This window comes from Colias eurytheme, chromosome 19 (genome assembly GCF_061535395.1).
Source record: "Colias eurytheme isolate Ceu_HAF_F1 chromosome 19, ilColEury1 Martin Lab GWU primary, whole genome shotgun sequence".
NCBI lineage: Eukaryota > Metazoa > Arthropoda > Insecta > Lepidoptera > Pieridae > Colias > Colias eurytheme.
In genome coordinates this window covers 3,106,682-3,113,357 of record NC_142998.1, presented here as the reverse complement: position 1 = coordinate 3,113,357, position 6,676 = coordinate 3,106,682, and the positions used below count along the sequence as shown (strand labels likewise).

General features: G+C 33.8%; 2 pseudogenes; one reads left to right on the top strand and one right to left on the bottom strand.

The window, feature by feature from the left end:
- Positions 1-244: 244 nt before the first annotated feature.
- LOC149900052 (beta-ureidopropionase pyd3 pseudogene) lies at positions 245-1,505 on the bottom strand (annotated as a pseudogene).
- A 1,397-nt stretch (positions 1,506-2,902) lies between these two features.
- Positions 2,903-4,213, top strand: LOC149900051 (beta-ureidopropionase pyd3 pseudogene; annotated as a pseudogene).
- Positions 4,214-6,676: the final 2,463 nt, after the last annotated feature.

The window sequence follows — 6,676 nt, the reverse complement described above, 5'->3', positions numbered from 1 at the left end:
AGTTTTATTATCTATTGAAAGATTTTACTGCACTATTCTCTCATAGGTATATATATAAAAAAATAACTTTAGCCATAAAATTATTTATCTAATAAGATTCACTAAACTTAGACTCAATAGAAATAAAAGACACAGGTAGACATAAGATTTTTATGCTTGCGCAAGCGTGTAAAAAGTACCTAGTTACTACGGAAAAAAAGGAGAGGTTGCTATTGTATTATAAGGATTAAAGAAAAATAAAGCGTAAGAGAAAAAATATTTATTTTAGTTTTCAACGACTTTCTGGAGCTTATCAGCGTACATATCTAAACGCGAAGTCATATGAAATCCCCACTGATCTCTTACTTGTCTACATTGGTTCAAATCAACTTCTGCTATCAGTAAACCGTCTCGATTTCTTGGTAAGCCAGGTGTTCTAAACCCATTGGGAGCAGTCACGTAACTGGAACCGAAGTAAGAACTTTTAATTATGTCTTTACCAACAGTAAATTCTTCTGTTCCAACTCTATTGATGCTACAAGTGAAGTACCCATTGGCTATAGCAGCATTGCGAGCCTCAATACCCCAGAATGATTCACCGAATTCTAAAATAGTTGCTGACGGATTAAAAACTACCTCAGCTCCATTCAGCGCAAACATCAACCAGTTTAATGCATGATGCCGTCCATAGCAAATATTTACAGCAATTTTGCCGTATTTCGTATCAAATACTGGATGGTTGGTGTTGCCAGGTTCATAATAAGGTGTTTCGCTGTGACTTCCAACGCTTGGCAGATGGTTTTTACGGTGTTTACCAACATAATTACCCTGTTCATTGATAACTACTGCCGTATTCCACCAAACACCATCTTCATTTTCCAATATCGGTGATATGATAATTATTTCGTATTTTCTTGCCAACTTGCTGAGGAATTTTGTACTAGGTCCGTCAACAGCAGATTCTGCAAAGTCAACCCATCGTTCTTTTTCTCTTGTGTACAGAAAGAAAGGCATCGGCCATGTTTCTTGTAAACATAATATTTTTACCCCTTCCGAAGCCGCTGCTTCAATAATTCTTTCTACTTTATCGAATATGGCTTGCCTTTGTTCATTAATGGGCTTATCAGTTGATAAAACAATTGAATGTTGTACCAAACCTAACCTCAAAATTCTTGGTTCACGAAGTTGCTCCTTTGAGGCGTGAAATGTATACCCCAAAACATCGAAATTATATTTTACGCCTGCGTCTTTTGTAGAATTATTTATTTTCAACTCACTGTGCTCGCTCCTTCCATAATATATTCTATTAAATTCTCTCAATTCGTTTCCACTCAAATTATTCTTGATAACATCGTCGAGAGATCGCTCCATTTTATTTCAATACACGAACCAATGTAGCTTCGTATAGATAAGTAAATATTATTGCGTAAGAATTTGAGACGCAAATAAAGTTACTTACTTAGTATATATGTTTATCCGGTTGGGGCTTGATGCATTGACTATTAACTTGGTCTCATTCACAGTTCGAATGTGTTATAATTGCCATATGCTAAAAATATCTAGGCGGTCTAACCTAGTCACGTAGGCTGCAGGTATTCAACATAATTAGTATGGGTAGAATAAATTATTTACAATTATTACCTAACACTGCATACAAAACTTGCACACATAATATTGTACATCTGTTGTAAATATATCAAATAAAATCAATCTGATCAGTGATCACTAATAAAGTTAAAAAAAATCTTATTAATTAATATCTATGAATCAAATAAACAAAAGAAAAAAGCTACTGTTTTTAAGTTTTAAAGAAGTAATTTACTTACTTTAGTAAATTATTTCTTTCATCCATTTTAAAAAGAACCGATTATTTTTTAATTAGCGACGCACTCCGGCTTCGCACGGGTGCCAATATTCATGCATTAACATACAAATAAATACACACACACACAGAATTTCTATGATTCTATGAATTAATAAAAAAAACCGCTTCAAAATCGAAAAAACCGCTTCAAAAAAAAAAGCCGCGGGCGGAAAGCTAGTATTATAATATAATAACATCAGACGAAGTATTTCCATAAGACACCTCTATTCCATTTAAAGTCCTTTTCAATGACACCTCTGTCCCCATAATTCATATTCGCGAATTTATTTTATTATAACTTTACATGTACTGAGAGCCCTAAAAATACTTATTTTTCAAATAATGCAACCTATAAGTTGACACTAATATGTATGTATTAAAATTTTAAATGTGCGTGTCCAATTCTGCGCAATAGCTTATACGTGATTGACGCATACACAAACATACAAACGGAAAAAAATATATGTGACATAGTGTTGTGGTCTATAAAATAAATAAACAAATTACATACCAATTATTTCTCTTTAAAAAAATGGACAGAAATTGTCTGGTTACAATTTTAGGTTAGGTTAGGTTTTAATAACATAATACTAGCCGTCCGCCCCGACTTCGCCCGTGGTACATATTTCGCTATAAAAGGTAGCCTATGTTCTTTCTGAGGGTCTAAAGATTATCTGTGGCAAATTTCATCAAAATCGGTCCATTAGTTTATGAGCCTATTCATTACAATCAAACAAACAAATAAAGATTTCCTCTTTATAATATGTGTAAGATGAAAGTCAATCTATTCTATAATAAGTAATAAAGTGAAGTTCAAGTAGTTAATGCCTAATGGATTTATTAACAACGTGAACTTCGCTTTATTACTTCATATCAAGTCGTAAAACTAATAATGAGAGTTTACTCTCGACTAATCAAATATTTTCGTTCATACGATATTGTCTCAAACATATCTAAGGTCACGGAGCTCTAGTCGAACCACCCAAGTAGATAAACAACGGCCATCTCATTAAATGCTCTACACAACCGGTGACAAGCCGCTAAGCTATATAAAGGCGGGATTGATCGAGAAAATGTAGTCAATCGAACCTTATACATCAGATCGCTCGCATTCAACATGGACGGAGAAACTAAGAGCCTCGAATCTATCATTGAAAACAATCTAAGCGGCCGGGACTTGGACGAGTTTAATAGAATATACTATGGACGGAAGAACCACCATGAGGTCCAGCTGAAGGATTCTTCCATTGCTGCCGCCAAGGACAACAACTTTGAAATCGCTGCCTACGCATTCCCTGCTAAGAAGGAGCACACCAGGCCACCTAGAATTGTAAAGGTCGGAGTAATCCAGCACTCCATTGCCGCACCCACTGACCGGCCAATCAATGAACAAAAGAGCGCCATCTTCGCGAAAGTCAAGAAAATCATCGACGTAGCTGGCCAAGAGGGCGTCAACATCCTTTGTTTCCAAGAGCTATGGAATATGCCATTCGCGTTTTGCACCAGGGAGAAGCAACCTTGGTGTGAATTCGCTGAATCCGCTGAAGATGGTCCTACAACGCGTTTCCTTCGCGAGCTTGCAATCAAATACGCAATGGTCATCGTATCTTCCATCCTCGAGAGGGACGAGAAACACGCAGATATCCTGTGGAACACCGCAGTTATTATTAGCGACACTGGCAACGTGATCGGCAAGCACCGCAAAAACCACATTCCGAGAGTGGGCGACTTCAATGAATCTAATTACTACATGGAGGGCAACACGGGACATCCAGTTTTTGCGACTAGGTACGGTAAAATTGCTGTTAATATTTGCTTCGGGCGTCATCACGTTTTGAACTGGATGATGTTCGGCCAGAACGGCGCTGAGATTGTTTTTAACCCGTCAGCGACGATCGCCGCAGAGGCAGGTAGCGAGTACATGTGGAATATCGAGGCGAGGAACGCTGCTATCACCAATTGCTACTTCACAGCGGCTATCAATAGAGTTGGTTTTGAAGAGTTCCCGAATGAGTTCACTTCGGCTGATGGAAAACCTGCGCATAAAGATTTGGGGTTGTTCTATGGTTCCAGCTACTTCTCCTCTCCAGATGGAGTGAGGTGCCCAGGCTTATCGCGTACTAGAGATGGTTTATTAATTTCCGTAATGGATTTGAACATGAACAGGCAGATAAGAGACCGTCGTTGTTATTACATGACGCAACGTTTGGATATGTACGTTAAGAGTCTGAGCAAGGTTTTGGAGTTAGATTTTAAGCCCCAGGTTGTACATGAGAACGAGAAATGTAAGGATAAGGAATAATATGGATCATTGTTGTTTTTGTTTCAAAATTATAAGTTAAGTTGATAAAAATAAAAGCATTTATGAAATATACTTATATCTTTTATTTTTTTAATTAAGTTTTCAAGTTGAAATGAATTATCCTCTTTGTTTTTATAAAGTTGTTTAATGTTATTATGCATACCCTACATACATGCTATGAAATTTATTTACGTACATAAGTACTTACTACATAAGATTTAATCAAAGTACTACGATGTAATTATATTCTAAATCTATTTTGCATTATTGCACATTCCAAGATCTTTAAACCATCATAGCATTCTGATTTCTTATTTAACAAACAATTAGTTATAAGTATTAAATTGCGAAAACCTATTTCATTATACGGCCTCTAAATTTAATTAAAATATAAAAGACATATTTTCAAATACATATTCAATAACCAAAAATAGGTAAAGTTATGTAATTCGAAGTAGAAATTGAAGTTCTTACTCAAAGCAGCTTTTCTATTCATGAAGAAAATGATGGTAGTTAGTAGTTACCACAGATCACAGAAACTAAAGGGTAAGTTACCTACACTATAAATGTTTTCACAATATTTTCCATGCATTGCACGCACGAAAAATATGCAATATTATTATTTTAAACATGCATGGTAGGGCCGTAGGGTTGCCAACTATACCTACTGTTTTAAACAGTATTCTACTGTTTTTCACTAAATTATACTTTTTACTGTTTAACAAAAAAAAAAAGTATACAAAATACCGTTTTCAGCATCAAAGTACAGACACATTATTGTGTGTTACATTTAGACGCTCACAATTTTTTTTTATTTAGTCAGAGGGCGCACACTACAATAAATACTGTTTGTTTTGCTAAAATACTGTTTAATAATCTTCATAGACCTGAATATACTTTATTTCTTGTAAAAAAAGTCAGCAAGCGGTAGGGGATTACTGGTTTCACTATCAGAAAGCTACAATATTTATGATGATTATAAAAGGGCAAAGGAGTAGACGTGGATCTTAGTAGGATCATCTCTAAATAGCTTTGAATGTTTGCATGTGACGAATAAATTTGTGATCATATGTACTGAATATATATACCTGATATAAAAATTATTATATTTATAATTACTCAATGGAATATAAAACTTTTTTTGAAGTCGGTTAAACAGTCGGTTAAAATTAACTTAGCAACACATGTACATACGTATGTAACATTATCTGTTATATTTGACTTATGAGTTTGTTTACATTTTTACCTTACATTTGTTAATTATCTAATATTTTTTTTGTTCTGATAATAGGTAGTTATTTTGGAGCGCAGGGGCAACGCCCACTTTAGGTCACGACCCTTGATTACAAGTAATTTCATCAGACATCATACTGACGTTTATTTTATTATTATTATTTTTAATTTTTCCTAGCCCTTCGTTGCGGTTGATACATTTTTATTTTTTTGTTAAAAATGTTTATCACCTATTATTATCCCTTTTATAAATTTATTTACTCTATTAATTAAATATGAAAATTATAAGGAAACGGGTCAATATTCTAAGTTCTCGTGTGTACCAAACGTATCTATAGCTATATTTACGGAGGAATTTAGCGTATTATAATGTAAATCTGAAATCAAACATGAAAAAATATATATATGTATAATAATATTATGTTATATGTACTTATAACAATTATAGCTGTTATAGTTTCCATATTTTATCTGTTTACAAATATAATATGCTAAAGGGATTTGACACCTATGTGCTAAATTTTACGCACTTTTTGGATGTGGTAATTTTTTTACCTTCGTAAAAAAACACAACGAAATCATGCTAATATAATATTATTATCATATTACAACAGGATCTCATACATACTAACTAATACTCATAGTAGTAAGTTTATAAGCATAATATTTACATAAGTTTACTGTCCAAATGATATAAAAATTCCATTTATAGTTTAGTTGCTTTTGAGTTAGTATAACACAAATGTAAACATCTTATCTGATCTTATTTATATTAACACAATCACACCAAAAACAATAAAGACAATAATATTAATTATGTACAGGAGTGTATATTTGAAAATTAATAATAATTATGTAATCATTTAATACGATTGGAAAATAGGTACCTATATTTAATCCAATTTTGTTTAAATTTAAATGAGTATTCTTTTTCAGACGAGAATAAAAAAAATATGAATTTTTAATCTGGCAACACTACAAGTGACAGCTAAAACGTTAAAAGCGCGCGAAGCTCAACATTATAATTCCAGTGTAATTTTCTCACTCCGACCGAGAGATGTCGCTAATGTGATGCTCTCTTGCGGATGTTGCACCATCAAGCTATCATTTTTGCAAATTTAACGTGCAACTGCATTCGTCTCTCTGCAGGGGTTTGTTAAAGTTGATTTTTTATTGTGCCAAAGAAATTATCGTCAGTGATAATGTGGTTACCATTGCTTTCTAGTGCACTTGGCGCCCGTGACATCCATTACGGAAATGATATTTCGAAATAGGGCTGTCAATAATTCTATAGAAAA